The 24,747-nt window shown below is 40.3% G+C and overlaps 1 protein-coding gene and 1 pseudogene across 3 annotated transcripts in view; both read right to left on the reverse strand.

Moving 5' to 3' along the window:
• The window catches only part of RALA (RAS like proto-oncogene A), a 72,342-nt gene extending 65,712 nt beyond the window's left edge, over positions 1–6,630 (reverse strand). For all 3 annotated transcript variants that reach the window (XM_068550351.1, XM_068550349.1, XM_068550350.1), the window contains exon 1: positions 6,401–6,630. The gene's annotated coding sequence lies outside the window, so the exon portion shown is untranslated. The remainder of the gene's footprint in view (positions 1–6,400) is intronic.
• A 5,243-nt stretch (positions 6,631–11,873) lies between these two features.
• On the reverse strand, positions 11,874–12,469 carry LOC137768394 (translationally-controlled tumor protein pseudogene; annotated as a pseudogene).
• Positions 12,470–24,747: the final 12,278 nt, after the last annotated feature.

Consider the following 24,747-nt stretch of genomic DNA (forward strand, 5'->3'; position numbering starts at 1 on the left):
AAACAAGAAATGTTCAAAACTTGTATGAAGTAAATATAAACCATTCCACAGAGACACAAAAGTAGATTTAAGAAAATGAAAAGACATCGCTTGTTCTAGATTAAGATGTTCCAACACCATCAAGAGATCAGTTCTAAGTTATATAGTAAGTTTAATGCGACCTCAATAAAAGTAGTAGTGAGCTTTCTAAAGGACTTGGACAAACTGATGCTAGAGTTCATACGGAAAAATGAAACACACAAGACTAGTACGGAAAACACTGAAGAAGAGGAGCAATAATGGGGAACTAGCCCTACCAGATATTAAATCATATACAAAGCCTCTATGATTAAAACAGTGTAGTACTGGTACATGAATAGTCAGACCATCCAAAAGTATAAAACATACCCAACTACATATAGAAATCTAGTATATGATAAAGGGGGCCAAGATTTTTTTTTTAATTACATGGTATAGGGACAACTGGACAGCCATGTGGAAAAGATAAAATTAGACCCATTCACACCATATACAGAAATGTACTCCAAATGGATCAGAGGACTGAATGTGCTCTATATTATAAATGAAACTGTATTAGTACTAGAAGAAAGCATGGCTGAATTCCTCTATAACCTGTGGGAAGTGAAAGGCTCTCTATGACTAAAAATCCAGATGCAATAAATTTAAGATTAATATACTTGACTACACAGAAACAAACTTTTGCAAGTCAAAAAAACACACACCACAAGCAATGCCAAAAGATAACTGGGCAAAGTATTTGCAATACATATCAAAGTTAAATGACTAATATTCTTAAATAGAAAGAACTTTTTAACTCTGAGGGGAAAAGACCAAAATTTATTTAGAAAGTGAGCAAATAACATGAACGCTTTAAAAAATGTAAAAAATGGCCCTGAAAACATATGAAAGAAATGTTCAATTCACTTGTGATAAGAGAAATACAAATTAAAACTAGGCTGAGATACAATTTCTCACCTCTTAGATTAGCAGAAATTCAGCAGCTTGACAACATGCTCTGCTGCTGAAGCTGTAGCACTCATATACCACTGGTGGGGATTCAAAATAGTACAACCCCACAGGAAGAAAAATTTGGCAAATCTAACAAATCTTATATATACATTTATCCTGAAGACATACTTGCAACAATACAAAGAAACAAAGATTTGCATTACAACACCACTTGTAATTGAAAAATATTGGGTATTACTTAAGTGTCCAAATACAGGAGAATTGGTTGACTAAACCATGGAGTACTATGTAGTTAAAAATTAAAGTTACTCAATTTGTGTATTACTTTTTTCAAATAGTTACTAAATTGTCAGTACATAAATACTTATTAAGTTGTTTGGACCTCAACTAATAAATTAAACCTTTAGGTGTTTCTCCTGACCTAGGGATGCTGTGAAAAAATTACTGATATAATAAGGATGTCATGAAGTGAGAAAGTTTGGGAACTTCTGATAAAGTCCTGTGAAGACTTTTAAGAGGGCATGTGTACCTGGAGATATGCGGTTACTATAGACTGTGGTCAATATAATTTACAATAGGCTAATGAAGGCACTGTCCATAGTAGTAAGTGCTATGGTAGATTTTATGGCAGCTCGCAAGGGGAGCAACTAGCTCAGTCTTTTTTTAAAAATTTATTTTATTTATTTATTTTTGGCTGTGTCGGGTCTTCGTTGCTGCGCGCGGGCTTTCTCTAGCTGCGGCGAGCGGGGACTACTCTTCACTGGGGTGCACGGGCTTCTCATTGTAGTGGCTCCTCTTGTTGCGGAGCACGGGCTCTAGGCGCGTGGGCTCAGTAGTTGTGGCACGCGGGCTCAGCAGTTGTGGCTCGGGGGCTCTAGACCAGAGGCTCAGTAGTTGTGGCACACAGGCTTAGCTGCTCCGCAGCATGTGGGATCTTCCCGGACCAGGGCTCGAACCCATGTCCCCTGGGTGGATTCTTAACCACTGTGCCACCAGGGAAGCCCTAGCCCAGTCTTGAAAGTTGTTTTTTATTGTTGTTGTTTTGTTTTGTTTTTTTGGAAGGATGGAGTTGAGAGAAAAAATCAAATCAAGATACAATTTTTGGAGAGGTATAAGCTAAACTAAGTTCTGAAGGGCAAGTAGGGGTATATTAGACTGAGGGAAGGAGGAGTGGTTAAAAATCACAGGAAGAGGAAATGAGGGACTGAAAAAACGCTAGCATTCCAGAAGCCTGGATTGCTGGAACTGAAGACCCTGGAAAAAAAGAAATGAGGCTACAGAATTAGTTAGGTAAGGAGCAGACCTTAAAAGTTTTATATATGAAATTAAGAATAAAAGGAATTTGGATTGTATTAATTAGCAAGGAGGAGCTGTGAAAGGGTATCAAGCAGGGGAGTATCGTGAATACTCTAACCAAGTGTGGAAAAAAGATTGGGTGAGGGGGACCCAACCAGAGGCTAAAAAGGCTGCTACAATAATCCAGAATAGATCTAGACAGGGCAGCTGAACTAAAGCGTCTGCAATCACTCAGTAGTGGGGCAACCTCATTTTCAATGGATTACTATGCTAGCTAGCATCTCAACCGCAAAAGAAAGCAACAGATCCCGTGGCTTCGAAGACTACAGTCATGATCTTTGTGGAAACTGGGGATCTTTGCCCCACCTTCACAATGTGTCTGGGAGTAGAAGTCATTTCATAATCTTGCTGTGTTTTATTCTCCAAGATGACATTGACAAACCCTGATATTTAGTTTCAATAAGTGAATTCTGCAATGAAATTAGATCCCAGACTTCAAAGAGATTATGTGTGTCAAGCATTATGTCTGTCTACTGAACCTAATACAGGACTCTAGCTGTGAGGGCCTCTAAGAATACTAACATGTTTTATGGAAGCTTGCTTCTTGGCTTGTACAGAATGCCCTCTTGATGTCTAGGAATAAGTTTTCACCTTCAGGTATAATTAAATCAAAGATGCAAATTCTCTCCTAAAATTTACTCAAACATCTTTTAAGAACTCACAGAGCTTTAACTGAATTTTTTCTATATTGTAACCAAATTCTTATGAGTGCAATAGGGTAGTAAGAAAGGTGTTTTAGAGCTAAAAAACAAAAAACAAACAAACAGAAAAGCACAAAGAATAACTGTTACTAATGGGGGCTGGAGAATAAGCTATTTTTTACTTGAGCTCTACACTTCTTTTTTAAACCAAGAGATGAACACATCCTTAGAATTAAGCCCACTGAAAAGGGCATTTTTTAAAAAAAAGTGCACAGCCTGGGGAAGAGTGAAGAGAATTCTATTGGCACCGAAGAGCAGTTAGACCCTTACAAGAATTCTGCCACCTTTAAGCCTCCATACTAAACCCAAAGAGAAAATAATATATGGTCTGAAATGGTAAAAACAGACCCAGTACACCTCTGCTTTTTTACCATTCTTTCCACTCTCCCACAACCTCTCCCCCATGTCCTTCAGTCCAAGAAAGAACTAAAAAAACAACAAGATTGCAGGAAAGGTCACTACAAACAGGTCTCCAACAGTCCTCTCAAATAGGGACTATTCAGGTACTTGAAAGGTAAAAAGTAATAATCAAACACCAAAGTTGAGTTCCTTATACTCTACTCTCCCGGGACACTTATATGAAAAATGCCCATCCATTTTTTCATCGTGGCACACGCAGGAGGTGATAACGTGTGGAAGGTCATAAACAGAAGACTGGCTGCTATCTGAGGCCACCTGGCCAGGGTCACTGGTTACCCCAGGCCCCATGTGGACAAGACTACAGAGGAGATCAGTATCTTTGCTTTCTTAAAGCTCAGCTCAATCAGAATCGAATTCTTTTCTCAGTCCTTTAGGATTAATTGCAATAGCCAATGCTCTCAGAGATTGTTACTTTAAAATCCAGACCCTATTACGTACTAGCGGCCCAGCTTCCAGCAAATAACTTCCATTAGCCTCAGTAAAGTATGGAAAAACTACCTATCTTGCAGAAGTAGTGTGGAGATTAAAAATTATAAGCTCTTATCACAGTGCTTGGCAGGAAATCAATGTAGGAGGACTGTTATTACCAAGAGAGTTGTTGAAATAAGGGAAATCTGACCTCTGTATAGTGGTTACGTCACTGAGATAAGAAATTACAGGCTTCACTCTCCCTAGTGTCTAAAATTAAAACATTTTATAGAACAGTGAAAACCACGAACTGTCTCCCTACTTCCTCAAAATCATAATCTTTTCCCCCATTAATATTCACAGCCTCTTATTCCAGTATTTTAAAAGTGATTGTCTTCGCAACCCATGTACAAATGCATATTACACTGACACACACATATACAAGAAGTGATACTGGTACATTTATCTATGTTCTGTAGAAGCTGAACTTGGAAAACCAGTGTAGGACCAGACATTCGGAGAGGAAAGAAGATATCAGCACTTTTTTATTTGAACCTCACTACAGTGAAAATAACCCAACCATCTATAGACAAAAATTATCTCCCCACACAAATGGTAGACAAGTTTCTTTCCTGTAATAAGCCCCTTTTCCCTGAAAAGAGTTGTATGAAGAATTAACTGCAAAGAAAGTGTTGTATGAAGAATTACTTCAAAATAATTGATACAGATGACTGCACACTCAGCAGACACACTGGAGAACAGCATCTGGATCGCTGGAAAAAAGTGTTAAAGTGGCTCCTGGTAAATCACGTCAAGGTCATAAGAGGATGTCAGAGGACTTCATGTACCCGTGGAAAAAAAATGAGCCACTATAAGCAATTCTGCGATGTACCACGTTATCTCAACAGTGGTAACTCCCAATTTCCTCTATTTGATTAAGATAGGGTATGGTTATAAACTTCCTATCACCAGGAAATCTCTTCTTGATAACCCTGGGCAAAAAAGCTGAAGTAGTAAACATTTAACACTGGAATATAAGTTGTTATAATGCCCAATCACAATACCCCAAATATAATTTTAATCTTTCAGGGGAGGATAGTTTTGGAAGGATGGCAAAGGATTCTTCTTGATTTGTCCTTTGACCATGCTAAAGAACAGAAAGACAAAGCAAAATCTGCAATCAAACTGAAACAAAAACACAAACAAAAAAACCTTAGCCCCCCCAAATAAATGACTACTGGAAGGCAACTGTGAGATCACCTACACATTCATTCATTCACTGAAGAGCTGTGTGAATAACTTCTATGTTCTGGCCACATCGCATGGAAACACAGGGATGAGTAAGACATGGCTCCTGCCCTGAAGAAATTCATAATCTAAATATAATGTTTTAAGAGTCACAGGAGTCATTTTATAATAATATTGCGTTAATAGAGACAGAAACATAAGCGAATAAGGCATATTTAAATACCTTAGTAAACATAAGCTAAAAGGAATACCTTTGGTGAAAACTGAGTTCACTAACGACATTTAGTATATACTTTTTGGAGCATGATTAAAGTTGTAATTTACTTCCAGGACAAGAATTAACTCATGACACATATTTTATAATGATCTCCCCCCCCCCGCCCCCCTCCCCGCGGCCCCCAAACACAATTTGTAAATTAGGTGCTTTTCAGCTTGACAGGCAGGGCGTGGCCCTGGAGTTCTCATACAACCTCAATGACACTTGGGTGAGCTCTCGCAAGTCTGGACATTCAGGTTTCCGAGAAAAAGCCAGTCAACTCCCTAATTCTCCCTAAACCTTGAAACAACACTGCCACCTCTCTGCGCCGTCACCCCCGCCCACTTACACACATATCCCCAGCCTAAAGCACGCAAATCACATCTTCCACTTCTGGAAAACCTTCAGGAACGAACCACGGAAGAAACACCTCCCTCACTCAAAACATCCATATTCTCGTTCTCGTTTCAGAGGCTTGATTCCCGATTATTGGTTAAACCTGTGCAAGAGCCCAGGACCGGCTATTCAGTTCAGTGCGGACCATCTAATGACTTCAACCTGAAAAAGCTATTCCTTTAACTGGCACAAAACCCTACCGGAGACGCTTAAAAAGCAACTGCTCGCACACAGACAAGGAGTGAAAGAAAGGGAAGGAGGGGAGAGGGGCGGAGTGAGGCGCGGGGACTGCGGCGACCGGTCCCCCCAGGTTGCGGGCACCGCCCAGGCGGGGACCTCGGCGCGGCGGGCCAGAGATGCGGGGTGACCTTCCGACGAGGCCAACTCGAGGGGGTGCCGGGGTCGGGAGACCTCGCCGCAACTGTCCGCTCTCGGGAGTGCACTCGCCCGCACAGCGGCGAACCCGGCGCCCCGGATTCCAGCCCGGGCTCGTCCCGCAGCTGGTTCCCGGGCAGAACGCGAGAGGTGCAATTTCGGCGTCCGGGCCCGGCGCCTGGGCCTCGGCCCGCCGCCGCCCAGACACACCCCCGCCGCCGCCCCGGCGGCCCCAGCCCCTCCCCAGGCGACCCGAGCGGGCATCGCTCACCTGCACCGCAAGCCGGTCCACCGCCCCGCGGGCTCCGGAAGCCGCGGCTGAGCTGGCTCCAGCTGGAGAGTGCTCGGCCCTTGTCGTCCAGGAGGCTCCGCGTCGGGAGCGGCAGAAGGAGGAGTCCGACAGGAGGCGGTGGAGTCTGGGCGGCAGGAGGAGGCGGAGGAGGGCTCGGGGCGCCCCGCTCTCGGGAGATCCACCCTCCTGCTGGCCGCTCTGCAGCAGCAGCAGCCGTCGCAGATCACTTCCGGGGCGCTGGGAGCGGGGCGGAGCCTGCTGGGAAGCAACTTCCTGTCCGCGGGCTGAGAGGAGGATGTAGGGGCCGGGGCTGGAGAACAATGGCCGGAGGGAGCGGGCCAGCTGGCTTCCACCCTCCGCGCCCTGAGGGCGGGCTGCACTGCCTCTCGGGCGACCCCACCCCCGGCTCTCTGCTCCCGGAGAGGTGAAGTCACCTCCCCGGGGCCCGGGAGGGGCCGCGGGCCTCGCAGAGTTTCCCGGATCTCGGCGCCGGCGCCACGACGTCCTTGTCTCTCTTCTGGGGACCAGGAGGGGGTTCTTGGGGAAGGAGGGGGAGAGCGGAGGCCGCCATCTTGCTTCCAGGGGGCGGCCTCTTCTCCCGGGGCGTCCTCGGCCACTCCGTCCTGTGGTCGGGATTTTCCCGAGTGGAACCGGCGACGTGGCTCGTCGCGGGCTGAATCCCTGGAGACGGGTCAGTCGCCTGCCCTGGCTGGAGGATCTCGGTGGCCGCCCTGGGCCTTCTAACAGCTGATCCCGGGAGAACTCGCATCGGCGGATAGTCGGGGATCCTTTTCTGAGGATTCTCGAACCCCCTACGACACTGCGGGTCTGATGTCTGGTGTGGCACTGAGATCATCCCGCGCCCCCATCCTGTGATTTGGGAGCCTAAACTGGAAGTAGTTCCACTAAATCTTTTGCTTTATTTAATCCTTCCACAGGTTCGAAATCGATCGTTAGACTAACATGCGTTAGCAGCTGCCCTCTTAACTCTAGATATTTATTCCCTTATCCTCCTCCCTCCCCACCTCGCACCTGAGTAGCAACACTCATTGCTTGACACAGTCCATTCCAGGGATGCCCAGACTAATGGAAGCAAATAATTACGGTTGGAAGTATGGCATATCAAGGTGTAAAGAGAAAGGAATGGATGAGTTTACTAAAACTGGGTCAGATTTTCAAGATAAACAGGGATTTTACAGCACCAAAAAGGGATTTTACAGCACCAAAAAGGGATTTTACAGCACATCCAGATCCTGACAAAAAGGACATGAAACAAAGGAACAAATAAAGAGTACTGAGAAGTCTGAGTAGTAATTACAGGACTTAAAAGTTCAAGCCTGGGCTGCTGAAAAAGATGAATCTGAAGAAGCAGTCAGGAGTCAAACATGAACTGTCTTTCATTCCGTGGTGAGGCAATGAATAGAGGAATGACCCTGGACAGACTGACAATTTAAGCTGTTGGTGGAGGACAGGTTACTTGAGGGGAGGAGCAGGGTAAGCAGAGAGCTTGTAGACAAGGAGCCATTACAGAAATCAAGGGAAAGGATAACCATAATATGAGTGGCAGTGTGCATCCGAAGAAGATGGATTCCTAAAATGTTCAGGATGCCAAATCAACTAGTTATGATAATAGATTCTTGGGAAGCAAGTGCCTGCTGGATAAAAGAATGGAAGTGAAAATACTGATGTCTTGTTCTGCTTTCGGGGGAGGATAAAGGTGTATTTTACCAAATGAAATAAGGAAGGATTGGGATGGGGTTAGGGCAGAAAATGAATGCCATTTTGGACCTGGCGAGTTTTAAGTACCGATGGTGGTGTCTAATGGCAGTTGCTGTGTGGGTCTACAGCTCTGGGTAGGATGGGGTATGAAGTTGCAAACACCACAGGCTTGTATTACCACACCCGAGCCAACTGCAGTCTCACTTTATTGAGCACAGATTCAAAGCCACTTCTCCTTTCTCCCTAATTTTTCTTGGGAAAAATGCTGAAATATTACATTTTAAAAAATCCCCATGTGGTAATATATGCATAATGGTCTTCTAAGGACCATGTTTCTTCTAAGGGCCATAAAGTTTAGGCTTACAAGAAACTGAATATGACAAAAGCATAACTAGTATAGCATCATAAAATAATATCATTGTTACCTTAATTAAAATTTTTAAAATTTAATTATTGACGAGACAGATTAGTTAAACTGGCCACAGATGGAGGATTGAGGATGGTAGGTTACACAAATACCTGTTGAATGGAGAACTAGAAGGAGGATAGCTTTAAGAAGAGTGAGCAATGGGAACGCAATGAAAGACAACCTCAAGTTCATTAGCCTGTCTCAGCTGATTCTTGTTGGTTCACAGCTATGCTAACCTAGCTTAAAGCAGTCAGAAATAGAATGGATCATTTTTGAGCAGAAGCTTCAGAAAGCCACATATAGCAAAAGCCCTGATAATAGGTACAGTGGCAAACCAAAGACTAATTATTAGTTGTTATTCTATATTCCTGTATAGCAGGATTTTTTGAACACAAAAAATGAGGTACTCTCACCTTTAGTTCTTAGATTATTCAAATACATTTATTCTCAATTTTCCTAGAATAGAATTACATTTAGGTGTATTGACCAACCATGTAATGGATAATATACTGAACTAGAAATGAGAGCAATGATCTTGAGTCCCAAAGTTCTTTTCACCATATGACCCAAGCAAAGTCATTTAACCTCTCTATGCCCTAGCTTCTTTGACTATAAAATAGAGATTATAATAACTTTCTACCAGCCTGCCTCTTGGAGATAAGAAATAACAAATTAATGCTTTAAAAGCTCTTTGAGGTACTTGGATGAAAGGGCATAATTGTAAGTATATATTATTAATAATTAGCACTAGTATCCAGTAGAACTCATGAGCATTTCAAAATTTCCTGCCTGGGCACCTCAAAGAACATGAAGTGTTCTGTTTTAAAATATACTTAGATTTGGGAATTCACTGGCAGTCCAGTGGTTAAAACTGGCTCTTTAACTGCTATGGACCCAGGTTAGATCGCTTGTCGGGGCACTAAGATCCCACAAGCTGTGTGTTGTTGCCAAAAAAATTTTTTTTAATAATAATAATAAATACACACACACACACACACACACACACACACTTAGGTTTCTTGTTGACTTGTTAATTTTTATTATTTATAAACCAACCTTATGTACTAACATATGGTATGAGTAAAAAGTAAGGGAAGAGTTTTAGTAACTACAATTCTTATGTTTGCTGCTACTTATAGCTAATATATACTTTGGGGAGACGTATGAGATAGGTATGCTTTTGTCAGAATCATGTTTTAGAATTAATGATTAGTCTACTACAGTCATTTAACTGGAATTTTGTATTAAAGCATTACGTCCCCATAGAATAATAAGACTTAGCATGCAGTTACATGTTTGTCTGTAGCATGAAGGTGAGCATTCCTATAAATCTTCTGTCATTCTCATCGTTGTTTAATCAGAAATACAAAATAAAATACATAGTCCTCTGAGGTTTTGTCCAGTGTCTATCCCTAAAGTAGATGAAATTTTGCCTCTTAGATTGGTTTCTTCAGTATTTCTCTTTTGAAAGGTGTATGCGTATATAAACACATACATTTAAATATATTCATGGCTATATAATGTACATATTTATTTTTATATACGTGCTTATCGTATACCAATTTATAAACATATCAATATACAAAAGCTATACATATAGTAGTAACTGGTAACAACAAAAGCCTCCTAGATGTATTGGGGGTCAGATGAGAAAGTAGTTGGTTATTAGCAATTTATCTCTAAACTACTTGAAATACATGTTTTATTACTAGTAGTGTTATAAGCATTGTCCATAATACCCATGGTACCTTAACATTTGTATTATTTGATTTTATTTTCACAACAACTTTATAAGACATGCATTGTTCAAAAAAAATAGGTTCAGAGGGCTTAAAGACTTGCCTAAGGGCTGAAAAGACTTGCTACAAATTGTCAAGTAGCAGAGTCAAACTCAAATCTCTGATCCTGAGGCTCTCAAATTACTGTTCCTTCTAGTTCTTTATATGATGGTTACCAGCTTGATATGACAGTTATGCCAGAACATATTTATAATATGGGCATTTCTGGCTTATGATTGATTGCCTGTAGAATCTGTAAAATTCAGCCAAACTTAAGTTTTTAAAACTTAAACTGCTGTTCTTATGTTTATGGCTGTGTCTATCACCTTGAAGACAGGCACTTAGTTTTATTCATCTTCATGGTGTCAGGCATTAGTACTCAAAATATTTTAGGGATGAAAATAAAAAGTGTATTGTGATGATTAGTTGAATAAGGGGAGAAAAAACAATCACCTTGGAAACTTTTAGGTGTGTGAATATGTGTGTGTGTGTGGCCGTTTTCTGTACATCCAGGTAAAGATAATTTGTTTTGGTTTGTTTTATAATTTAAATCAGTGAGACCATTGCCTCCATTTCCTGCTTCACTTTTATGGCCATCAGGCCTAAAGCGGTAGATTTACATAGGTGCTGTAAGTGACAGTCACTTGTATGATACCATTCCTAATGTTTCTGTTTGGACTTAAATATTCTAGATGGCCCTTTTGTTGTGGCCACTGTAGTGAGAATGCATAAAGAATGGAGGTCTGACATTTAGGCTTTACAATCCTGCCCTTCATGTCCACTCTTGTGAACCACATATTTCCATACTTTTTCTGTTGGGATTAAAGGATAAGGCTACTAGATCAATGGTTCCCGAGTATTGCTGCTCACCAGAATTTGTACAGACAGTCCCTGACTTTACGATGGTATGAAAGCAATACCCGTTCAGTAGAAGCCATGCTTCGAGTTTTGAATTTTGAACTTTTCCTGGGCTAGCCATATGGGCACGATTCTCCCTCTCTCTCTCTCTCTCTTTCTCTTTCTTTCTTTTTTTTTTTTTTTTTGAGTTTAAATGCATTTTATTTTATTTTATTTTATTTTTTAAATTTATTTATTTATTTTTTGGCTGTGTTGGGTCTTCGTTTCTGTGCGAGGGCTTTCTCTAGTTGCGGCAAGCAGGGGCCACTCTTCATCGCGGTGCGCGGGCCTCGCACTGTCGCGGCCTCTCTTGTTGCGGAGCACAGGCTCCAGACGCGCAGGCTCAGTGGTTGTGGCTCACGGGCTTAGTCGCTCCGCGGCATGTGGGATCTTCCCGGACCAGGGCTCGAACCCGTGTCCCCTGCATTGGCAGGCAGATTCTTAACCACTGCGCCACCAGGGAAGCCCGCATTTTATTTTTAGACAACCTACATGACACGTTTTTTTTTCCTCAAAATCAATGCCTCCGCTCCAGACAAATCAGCATCAAAACGAAGAGCTCAAGATGCCATCAGTCCCATTTGTCTAAGTCCTGGTGTTGTGCGGATGAAAAGCAGCAGCCAGCCAGTTACGACGAGCAAGGGATCCAAACAGCCAAATTCGTTAACACTTTTCCATTTCTAGACCATCCTTAAAGAAAATCATACATGGGGTCACACCATCCTCACGGTAGTCCAGCAGAGAAACCATGCCATCTGGATTCATGTTTTCACCAATAAAGAACTGACAGTTTTTGAAATTAGCAAGGATATGCTTGATTTGTTCTGCAGCCCCTGTCATAAAAGGTTTTACTCTTTCTGGTCTCTGTTCTTCAAGCTTCCCTTTGATTGACTTCATGTAATCTTTGATGTACTTCTCGTAGGCTTCTTTTGTGAAGCTGGTTTCCTGCAAGTGATGGTTCATGACAATATCCACACCAGTGATTACTGTGCTTTGGGTACCTTCACCCTCGGGGCCTTCAGCGGAGGCATTTCCACCAATGAGCGAGTCATCAATGTTACCCTCTGTCCTACTGACCATCTTCCCCTCCACCTCCAGACACAGCCCGTCCACGACCTCCCGGATCTTGTAGATGTCGGAGAACATCTCATCATGGCTGATGAGGTCCCGGTAGATGATCATGATGGCGACTGGAGGGAGACAACGGTGGCACTAGCTTAGGAGCACGGAGCTCAGAGCGAGCACGGAGCTCAGAGCGAGCGCGGTGCGGCCGGAGCGGCGCTCAGGGGAAGGCGGGAGCGGGCGGAAAAGGCCGACTCTGCCGCTTCCCAACCTCATACAGAGGGCACCTCTCTTTCTCTCTTGATGAAATGCCAGCTCCCAGTCCAATACACTTCCAATCACCCTGCACCCAGACAACCATTCACTTGTGCATTTGGAGAACAGTATTCACTAAATTACATGAGATAGTCAATACTTTATTACAAAACAGTTTTTTGTGTCAGATGATTTTGTCCATCTGTAGGCTAGTGTAAGCGTTCTGAGCACATTTAAAGTAGGCTTGGCTCGGCTATGATGTTCAGTAGGTTAGGTGTATTAAATGCATTTTTGACTTACAATATTTTCAATTTATGATGGATTTATTGAGACGTAACCTCATCATAGGTTGAGGAAGATCTGTAAAGCTTTAAAGGAAATTCAGATTCTTGAGTCCCACTCTAAACAAAGTCAATTAGAAAGTCTTGGGTGAAGCCTTATATGTATATAAATTTAAAAATATAACAAATATAAATAGTTACATTTGTAGCTATAACACCCTCCTTCAAATTCTGATCATCAGTTAGGTTTGGGAAGTTCTGGTTTCAGTAACTTATCCAATGTCACACATAACCCTAAATAGAGCCAGAAATGAACTCAAATCTTATAAGTCCAAGTTAAATGCTTTTCACTGGACTTCTGCTGTCCTTTTACTGATTACATATGATGGGGTAGGATGGAAAAGTGGAGAAAAAACAGCAATTTCAATTAAAATTTTTTACCATATTCTGTTACATGGTTTTAAGATTAAAAGAGCTAGTATCCTAGTGAACTTAGAACAATATCTGGCACATGGCAAGTACATGTAAGTGATAAATGTTAAATGAGTAGCTTAAATGTTAAATGTTAAGTGAATGCTGTTGTCTAATTACAGCGTTCACTTTGCCCAGGGTTAAAGTGAAATTGAATTAGATATGAACATTTTTACATTATTTTATGTTCACAGATATAAACATTTTCTATGTAGAAAAAAGATGTATGTAAATAACAGTGGCATCCTCAGTATTTTTTTTTTGTCTTGGAAGCCCTGAATTTGTATAGCTGAAAATATTTCTATGTTGTTTCTTTTCATCTTTTTGACATTAAGAGAAATGTTAATAATATACTTATTAAATGAAGTTTTGGATTTGCAGCTGTGTAGTATTCTTTTGTGTGTGTGTGTGTGTGTGTGTGTAGTATTCTTATTTTATTTAAGATATAATTATAGCTAAGGTGCATGGGATGATGTATTTTACATTGTCCTTCTACCACTGAACTAGCTCCAAAATTGATTTTTACTGCTATGAAATCAAGTATTCATTTTTCAGAAGCCATTGTCTGCCTGGATTGATCATCCAAATGAAATATTTCCTTTGAATGAGGTAATAGATATGCTTGGTTCTATCTAATTTCCCTACCTCTCTACAGGTTTCTTCAGAGTCTTTCAACCTTGAGTAAGTTTTTACACTTATTAACTATAAATAAAATTGTACATTTTCATCACCAGTAAATGAAGAACCCACTTTGATATTTTAAAGGGCTCTTTGATACATTTTGACAAAGTCTGTGAAAATATGCCTTTGGTCAGAATCTATCATTGTGAAAATTGATACCCATTTTAGTTTTGTTCATTTTATAAGTTGTATTATTTTTCAGAGGAATCACCACATACCCAGCATCGATTTCTAGTGGCTCCTGATTTTTGCGTGTGTGTGTGTACACATACACAGAATACCTTCATATCTTCAAGTAGAATACAAATTTAGTCTTTAATATACTTCATTAAAATGAATTATTCTATCATAAATGAATTGATTTGTCCTGGAAAAGGTAGAGGTAGGGATAGACTAGAACAGAAGGTATTTATAAAGTCAGGAGGACTCTGGTAGGTAGCGAGGATTAGACCAGAAAGTACCAGATCTGAGAAACCAGAAGGAAGAATTAGATGCCATCAGTAGGGAAACAGCTGACTATTTGAGTCCAGAGTTAGCCAAGGAAAGGGAATTAAATTAGCATTTATTAAATATTTACTATATTTCAAATGTTGTCCCGGGCACCTTACAAAAGAAGGAATGTCTGGCTAGGTCCCATAAATCTAGATGTTTTGAGTCTCGGGGAGTCAGAGAAAATAGTATTAATAAGTAAGGTACTTGAACAAATTATATTATTGTCTGCATCTTATTTTTTATTTATTTATTTTAGGTTATAAATCACATCTTTTTTTTTTTTTTTTTAAATTATTTATTTATTTATTTTTATTTATGGCTGCGTTGTGTCTTCGTTTCTGTGCGAGGGCTTTTTCCAGCCGTGGCAAGCGGGGTCCACTCTTCATCGCGGTGCGCGGGCCTCTCGCCATCGCGGCCTCTCCCGTTGCGGGGCACAGGCTCCAGACGCGCAGGCTCAGCAGTTGTGGCTCACGGGCCCAGTTGCTCCGCGGCGTGTGGGATCTTCCCGGACCAGGAGCTCGAACCCGTGCCCCCTGCATTGGCAGGCAGCTTCTCAACCACTGCGCCACCAGGGAAGCCTAATCACATCTTTTTATTAAATAATATTAGTACTTGAACTTAGGCTTTTAATTAATTGATTTTAATAGCAGTACTTAGATAGTCCCTGATCATTCTCACTACCTTTGAAAACTCTTATTGTCTGCATTTTAAAATACTTACACTGTGTTGTAATAATTAAAAATTACATGAGAACTATATATTCGTTATTATAATCAAACCTGTAACTTTTGAACCATGACCATCCCTTCCTTCATTCTTTTCACAATAGAAAGCCATCGTTCTGTCTGGATTCTGGATCTCGGCTCCTCCTGTCTACTTAAGGACCTTGCTCCATCAGTTACTCTCTTTTTGTTGTGTCTTCAACCTCTCACTCTACTGGTTCCTTGCCATTAGCATTCTCATTTGTGTAAAGTGTCTCCCTCATACATATCCTCTCTCCCTCCGGCTTCTACCCAAATTCTCCTTCCTTTCACTAGAGAAAAATTTTCAGAGAATTTTCTGTGCTTGCTATCTCCACTTCCTCACCTCCAGGTTACTCCTCAATCGTAGGTAGTCAGGCTTTCATTCCCAACATTGTTGTGAAACGACACAATAAAGTCACCAATGTCATCCCTATTATAAGATGTCCCTTAGTTCTTAATGTTTCAGCAGCATTTGAAGTTGTTGACCGTTCGTTCCTTTTTGAAACAATCTCTTCTCTCAGCTTCTGGAAAGCCACACTTCATGTTTGTTTCCTTTCTGGCCACTCATCATTGTCCTTTGGACACTGCTGTCTTTGCTTAAATACTGCCATTTCAAGGAACTCTAAGGCTCTATCACTCTAGTCTAGTCTACACATTCCTCTTGGATTATCTCATCTATGCCATGGTTTTATTTCTATAGGTTGATGACTTCTAGCCATGAACTCACTCCTAAGCTTGAAACCTATGTATTCAATTCGCTAGTTGATACCTCTTGGATGTTTTATAGCAAACTAACTCAAACACAGCATGTCCAAACTGAGCTGATGCAATCACCCACCCAAACGCCTGAAGCCAGAAATCTACATGTTTACTTTGAATTTTCTCTTTTCCTCAACATCCACTCCATCATCAGGCTCTGTTAAAACTTCCTCCTTAGCACATCTCAAATCATCCATTCCACTCCATTTCTTCTTCCTTTTTTTTTTTTTTTTGAAGTTGCCTTTTAAAAAGATTTTTTTTTTATTGACGTATAGTTGATTTACAATGTTGTGTTAGTTTCTGCTGTACAGCAAAGTGAATCAGTTATGAGTATACATATATCCACTCTTTTTAAGATTCCTTTCCCATATAGGTCATTACAGAGTATTGAGTAGAGTTCCCTGTGCTATACAGTAGGTCATGATTAGTTATCTATTTTATATATAGTAGTGTGTATGTGCCAATCCCAATCTCCCAATTTATCCCTTACCCCTGGTAACCATAACTTATTTAAAAACAGAAATAGAGTCACAGATGTAAAATAGTCTTTGAAGCCATTACATTTTGGTGTTTTGTTAGCAGCAGTAGTAACCAGAACACCAGTGTTCTTTGTTGTTAGTTATAAAATGATTCCTATCCTCTCCATATCAGTTGAACAGGTGGCGGTATTGGCACAACTGTGAAAATTTGCAAAAAAGAATTCTGTCTGGAGAAATGAACAGTTTTCTCACTTCTGTATAAAGGTAATGTGCCGTGGGGAACTAGGGCCAGCTCACACTGGCTTATGATGTACCCATTCTCAATGTGTACATCTCTTCCCAACCAGCCAAGGTGGAAGTAATTACACCATGGAAATTGGCAAGCATTATAAATCAGGGCTATCCACACCCCCTCCACACCCCCTCCGCCCCCGCCCCAGAGAACTGGCTTACCAGCCCACCTCTGGGAATCCACTCCATTTCTACTGCCACTTCCCTAATCCAAGGCATTATTACCTGCTTACTATAATTGCAGTACAGATCAAACAGGTTCAGTCTCCTCCCCACCCCACCCAAATCCACTCTTCCCATTGCAACCATCATGATCTTCTGAAGGAGAATACGATCATATAATTCCTCTGCCTAAACTCCTTCAACACTCCTATTAATCTCAGGATAGTCTGAATTCCTTTATGTGTCTTATGCAGCTTTACGCAATCTAATGTCTGCTTATCTCTGTAGTCTCATCTCTGATCACTTACTGTTTTCCCCTCACCACACACACACACACACACACACTCATGCACACAGCTCTAGCTCCAAGAATATAAGTAGCTGCCTGCTTTGCAAAAAGAAGTATGAATGTTAAGTAAGCAAAAGTTAAGACATATTATACCAGGTTTTTAAGATTATAATGTAAATAGTATAAAATTCTGAATATAAATTTTAGTTTTATAATATAGATTTAGTATATAGATTACTATATATAGATTATATATAGTATAGTAAATCCAGTATATAGATTTAGTTTTTAGTATATAGATTTTAGTTTTTAAACACCTGTCATATGTATATGTATATACTTAAAACATAGATTAAACATTAAATATGATTAATTTAACTCACATTCTAATTCTCTCACTCATTTGTGGTGACATTTGGTAGACAAAAGTTGGTTATGTATATTTGCAAGGTATTGATCATTTTTGCTAATGTCACACTCTTTGGAAAATTACTGACAGAAATTTGAATTCCAGCTTTTCCTGATAACAGATTCTTTAGTAAGTTGCATTTGTATTCCCATTTATACCATGTTCTTTCTGTGTTTGGATCATTGGAATACTTATGGATGGTAATTATCAATTCATAATTTTAACAGTCTCTCCATTTCCTTTGTCATTGTGGTTTATATGTTTTAGATACAGTGGTCAAGGATAAATTTCCAGTATTTCCTAAATGTGCTTTAATATAGTTCTTTTCCTTCACATTTGAACTCACAGGCAGTCAACTTCAAGTCCAATGAACATCTGAACTGGGCTAAAGTTTCACAACTTTAGGCAAATCTGATGATTCTTTTTGTCTTTGTCTAAATTATACTGTTGTTAATAGCAGCACTTTCATTTTTCATTTTTTCATTAATTTTTATAAAATATTAAGTTCAAATGAAGTAAAATATTCAAATAATTGTATAAACACTGTTGTACAAAGATGGCATTGCTCTGAAGTTAAGCTGCTAGTTGGCAATTAATGCCGTTATGTGATAACAGCTTCACATTTTTATCAGTGGATATACTTCGATCCCAGTTCAGCCTAGAAAAAGTGGATGATGGGGTGGGAGGGGATTAATGGGTAACGTCCAATATCACCTCTCTCTGTGTTCTTATCCCTGCGTTTCTTCTGCCTGGGGAAAATCTCTCCATGCCTCTCCCTCAACCTCCAACTTCCCCTTTGTTCATCTCTCACATCACATCAGGCTTTCACATAGCAACTGCCCATCACTACCTCTTACTCTTTTTTCACGTCATAACTTTGATGTGCCTTCATCCAGCAAGCCTTTGCACACCTTCCCTGACTACTGTAGGTGACTCTTTTTCCAAATCTGGTCTCTGTTTCTGTAGGTTGGTTTCACGCTCTTCCAGTACAGAATGACTGACTGTTCATATGGCCACTGATGTCTTCCAATCCTCACATCTCATGGCTCTCATCACACCAGAGAGGGCCAAATGTGGTCTTTTATCCAGGTTCCTTAGTAAGTCTTAGGCAAGGCCTCTGAATGGTCTAGTGGGAATGGTGTGTCCACCCTTGAACCAGCCAGCCATCTGTAAGTCAGAGTCAGAACAAACATGGTGCCTGCTACCCACCTCTGAAGAGTTGGGGACTCTGATGGTTAATTTTATGTGTTAACCTGGCTACACTATAGTATTTAATTATTTAATTAAACTCTATTCTAGGTGTTGCTGTGAAGGCATTTTGTAGATGTAGTTAACATCTGCAATCAGTTGATTTTAAGTAAAAGAGATTACTCTTGATAATGTGGGTGGGCCTCATCCAATCAGTTGAAGGCCTTAAGAGCAAACCAGGTTTCCTGGCAAAGAGGAAATTGTCTCAAGTCTGCAGTGTCACCTCCTGCTGAGTTTACAGCCTGCCTGATGGATCTGTGGATTTGGGGCTTGCCAGCCCCACAATCATGTGAGCCAATTCATTAAAATAAATCTCTCTCTATATGATTGGTTCTGTTTCTCTGGAGAACCCTGACTGATACAGGGACCTTCTAGGATATGATAGAATCACTGGACTGGGAGCCGGGCAGCTACCCCAACAGTGCATCAGTAACAGGAAGAAAAGATACACAGAGAAATGGGGAAAAAAAGGGGCGGGGGGGAGGAAGGGGAATGAAAAGTACACAGGGTAAAGAGTATTAGAATATGGCTAAGCACTGACTCATATACAGCTATCCTTAAGTTACCTAACCCTGTCCTAATGCATAATAAGGAGACATATAATTATAAGTACATGAAATTATCATCCCTTTCTAATTCAGATTAATTTATTCCTTCATTTTGAACTACCTTTGTCAATAGACGGTAAGTTTTCTATAATTCATGTCTTACCATGTTTTACTTTTTCTTATTTAACATTCCTAGACCTTATTTTCTAAGTAACTGTATTCGTTTCCTATTGCTGCCGTAACAAATTACTACAAATTTAGCGGCTTAAACCAAAAGTAAATATATTATTTTACAGTTCTGGAGGTCAGAAGTCTAACATGGTTTGGCGGCACTGTGTTCCTTCTGGAGGCTTTAGGGGAGAATCCTATTCTTCGCCTTTTCCAGCTTTTAGAGGCTGCTCACATTCCTGGGCTCATGGCCCTCTTCTGTCTTCAGTCAGCAATCGCAGCACTTCAGCCTCTGCTTCATATCTCCTCTCTGACTCTGCCCCTCCTGCCTCCTCTCTCTTATAAGGACCAGTATCACTTCCTGATCTTAAGAGCCCTGAATTAGGGGCTTCGCTGGTGGCGCAGTGGTTGGGAGTCCGCCTGCCAATGCGGGGGACACGGGTTCGGGCCCTGGTCCAGGAGGATCCCACATGCCGCGGAGCAGCTGAACCCGTGCGCCGCAACCACTGAGCCTGCGCTGCAGAGCCCGTGAGCCACAACTGCTGAGGCGCGCGTGCCTGGAGCCCCTGCTCCGCAGAGAGAGAAGCCACTGCAATGAGAGGCCTTCACACCACAGCGAAGAGTGGCCCCCGCTCGCCCCAACTGGAGAGGGCCCGCACGCAGCAATGAAGACCCGACGCAGCCAAAAATAATAAATAAATAAAATAAATTTTAAAAAAAAAGAGCCCTGAATTAATCATATCTGTCAGTTTTTTTTCTTTTTTATTTTTTTGCTATGTGAAGTAACACATTCACAGGTTCCAAGGATTTAGGACATGAGCATCTTTGGGTCGAGGCATTATTCAGCCTACCACAATAAATAATTATCAAACTGATACACATAAATAAAAATCAAATAATATTGAAAGTCTCTGTCGTCTCTGCTATAGGTGTGGGCAGTGTGTGTACATATGTGTATTTGTATATATCACCCAGCAGCGTGACTGCTGCCGTCCGGGGCAAAGCGACAGTACAATAAAAGTGGGCTCCAAAACAAAACAAAACAAAACAAAACAAAAATATTCAAAGTCTCTCTCTCCCAGGCTAGAATTTTTAGCTTTTATATCTGTTTCTTCTAGTATTTATCTTTATCTTTCTCAATAATGGGCCTTCACTGTCATTTCTTACTTTTTCAGTTGTAGGCATTAACTGTTGACTTACAATTTAATAGATAAAGATTTGGCTCTATTGTAAACACCCCTTCAACTTTCTCAATCCTCGCAATGGGGTAACATCATTACTTTTGATAAACTAATAGTGAATGTTGATATCATTATGATGTTATAAATATTATTTCCTATAGATCCAAATAGAGAAGTATGATTGTATTGTCTTTTCTAAACACTTATTTGTCTTTGGGTATTTGCCTGGTTGTTTCACTTACATAATTTGCTATCCAAATATTCTTAATGCTTTCAAAATGTTTCATCATATTATCTATCAGGTTTCCTTTTTCCTGGAGCCCTTCCTCCTGGGCCTTCTGTCCTCTTGATCTCTGGCCTGGCTATTCTCTAGGTCTGTGGCAGAGCTCTCATCCTGTGATTTCTATTCGTTGCCTTCTTGGATACCTTGCATTGAAAAAACAGTGGAGAGGGAGCAAAAAAGGTGACAACTTTTCTGAAAGTTCTATTTCTGATATGTTGGACTATTTTCTATATGTTCTACTGAGATGAGAAGAATTTTTAAATCAGACTTAATCACTAGAATCATACATCAGGCTTGACTTGGGTATAAAATGAATCCTGACTCAGTATTTCTGACAACCAAGTAATACTCAGAATGAGTACTGGTTGTTTTTGTCCCAGCTTTATTGAAATATAATTGTTACATAATATTGTGTAAGTTTAAGGCAGACACCTAGTGATTTGATATATGTATGACAATATTACAAAATGATTACTACAATAAGATTAGTTAACTCATTCATCACCTCACATAGTTAATAGTTTTTGTGTGTGTGGTGAGAACTTTTAAGGTCTACTCTGTTAGCAACTTTCAAATATACAACACAGTATTGTTAACTAAGGTCACCATGTTGCACATTACATCCCCAGAACTTATTCATCTTATAACTGAAAGGTTGTACCCTTTGATTGCTTCACCCATCACCCTCCTTCCCCCACCAGCAACCACCAATCTGCCCTCTGTTTCTGAGTTTGTTTGTTTTAGATTTCCCATATGTGAGATCATACAGTACTTGTCTCTGTCTGACGTATTTCACTCAGCATAATGCCCTCAAGGTTCATCCACACTGTGACAAATGGTAGGATTTACTTCTTTTTCAATGGCTGAATAATTTTCCTTTTTGTGTGTGTGTGTGTATCACATTTTCTTCACCCCTTCGTCCTTAGATGGACATTTAGGCTGTTGCCATGTTTGGCTATTTTAAATAATGCTGCAATGAATATGTGGGCACAGATCTCTCTTCAAGATAATGATTTCATTTCCTTTAGATATATACCCAGAAGTGAAATTGCTGATATGGTGATTCTATTTTTTCTTCAGTTACAAGCCCCAAGTCTTTTATATAATGAATGAAAGAATTGTTGAAAAACATTTGTTTACATTCGAAATCTGATTGCTTTCTGAAGAGTAGATAGATCCCTTATCAGTAATACTGAGAATTAATTATTGCACAATTATTAAAATCCTGTAACGTAGAATGAAATTCCAGAAAATGTAAAATTTTAATTAGACCTCACTAATGTCTAATATGTATGCTAAATAACATAAGCCTCTTTCCTGGCTTTCCACTGAGAAGGAATCACAGCACACAAGTCAGTCCTTCTGTAAAGTTTTGTTGGGTATTTAATACAGTCAAGATAGAAGTGTCCTGAGAGTTCTTATTTTTGCCACATTCTCCTCTCTCAGTCTTCTTTCTCTTTTTCTCCATTCTAAAAATCACCCATCGAACTTCCTCTACCTCCCATTCCATCTACCTTTCACTTCCTGTCTCTCCATCTCTACCTCTTCTCTCAGCTGTCATTTGCTCAACACAGGTGCCTTCTATGTATTCCCAGGGACTTTGCCATATGTATCACCCTGATTTTTAACTTATCCAGAGTGCTGTGCTAAATATTTTATAGGCATTCAAGATATTATTGGCTATTGAAAGATTTTAGAACTATAGGCAAATGGTATTTCACTTATATCCTTGCATCTAAGTCAACTTTAAAAAGCTGCATATCTTTATACCCTTATAACAATAGGCATCTTCGTTGACTTCAGGATTATTCCGTAGTTTCATTAATTAATTTTCTGACAGAAAGAGAAATCAGGGAGGATGAATAGATACTGTGATCTTTGGATTTGGCCTGAAGGTTATTAAGGATTTCAATGGAGATGGAATCCGTGCAGAGGAAAGGCCAAAAACAAAACAAAACAGATGTATTAGTTTTCTAATGCTGCTATGACAAGTTATCATAAAATTAATCTCTTAAAACAACACAAACTTATTTCTTTTTTCTTTTTTGGCCACGTTGCACCCCATGTGGGATCTTAGTTCCCGGCCCAGGGATCGACCCACTCCCGCTGCAGTGGAAGCGCAGTCTTAACCACTGGACCCCTGGGGAAGTCCCCAAACAACACAGACTTATTATCTTACAGTTCTGCAGATCAGAAGTCCTACCCAGCTTTCAGTGAATTAAGGTCAAATTGTCAGCCAGGTGCATTCTAGAGGCTGCCTGGTTTCTATGACTAGTGGCCTCCTTCCTTCACCTTCAAAGCCAGCAGCATCATGCTGTCTGCCATCTCTATGCTTCTCACAATTCTCTCTTCCACTTCTAAGGACTCTGGTGATTACATTGAGCCCATGTGGATAATTAAGGGTAGCTTCCCTATCTTAAAATCAGCTGACTAACTGATTAATTCCTTCTGCAACCTTAATTTCCCTTTGCTATGTAACCTAACACATTCAGAGGTTCCAGAGATTAGGATATAGACATCTTTGGGGAGATGGGTATTATTATTTTTTATGTATGTATATATTTATTTTAATTGAAGTATAGTTGACTTACAGAGAGGGGTATTATTCTATCTGCCACAATGAACAAAGGAGAGGACCCAGGCAGTCCTAAAAAAGGGACAAATTATGGCATTAAGTAAACACCATAATTTGGAGGAGTAGGTGGTAACAAAGAAGCGCTGAAGACAGGATAGTTCATGATGTTGGGAATACTTAACATTTTCATAGGCTGGAGAGAACTTGGATATGCCATGTAATTGTTGACAGAAAATAAAACACCAAAGTCAATTTGAACTGGCAAAAAAAATGTTAAAATTTCAGAAAAGAATAAAAAGTGTACCACTTAGCTCTTGAAAGACTCAAACTTAAAATAATGACAATAGGCAACTTAATGCAAAACACTGAAACAAGAAAGCCTATTTCTCTCAAGTTCAATAAAAATTACAAAAGGCTTATACTCCACAATTGCACAATTTGATGAATTTTGGATTGTAAATTGCTAAACAATTTTATATGACTTCTCATGACTGCTATATAATTCTTTCTTGGAGTTTGATTTTTTTCGTGGTATTTTGGTATTATGTCTGGGATCTTCTAATTTGCTTCTAAACCTAGAGAGAAAATCCTGGGCATATCTTCATGTATGCACAGACACAGCAACTGGGGTGTTCTCTGTTTCCCACCATTTACCCCATTCTACGTCCATGCTCAGAAAAAGCCACAAGGGTGGAGTAGGTTTATGCAGCATGGAATAACAGCTTCACTTTTTCCTGCCGTTCTCACTGTGAGCCACAAACTAATCACTGTCAAAGAGAGTGAGATTAAAAGTCTCTGTTCCTTTTCAATTTGCCTGAGGTTTTCTTTTTTTTTTCTTTTTAACATCTTTATTGGAGTATAATTGCTTTACAATGGTGTGTTAGTTTCTGGTTTATAACAAAGTGAATCAGTTATACATATACATATGTTCCCATATCTCTTCCCTCTTGCGTCTCCCTCCTTCCCAGCCTCCCTATCCCACCCCTCTAGGTGGTCACAGAGCACCGAGCTGATCTCCCCGTGCTATGCGGCTGCTTCCCACTAGCTAGCTATTTTACACTTGGTAGTGTATATATGTCCATGCCACTCTCTCACCCTGTCACATCTTACCCTTCCAAAAAAAAAAGCTTCACCACAGGTGGAATT

Source organism: Eschrichtius robustus, chromosome 8 (assembly GCF_028021215.1).
Source record: "Eschrichtius robustus isolate mEscRob2 chromosome 8, mEscRob2.pri, whole genome shotgun sequence".
NCBI lineage: Eukaryota > Metazoa > Chordata > Mammalia > Artiodactyla > Eschrichtiidae > Eschrichtius > Eschrichtius robustus.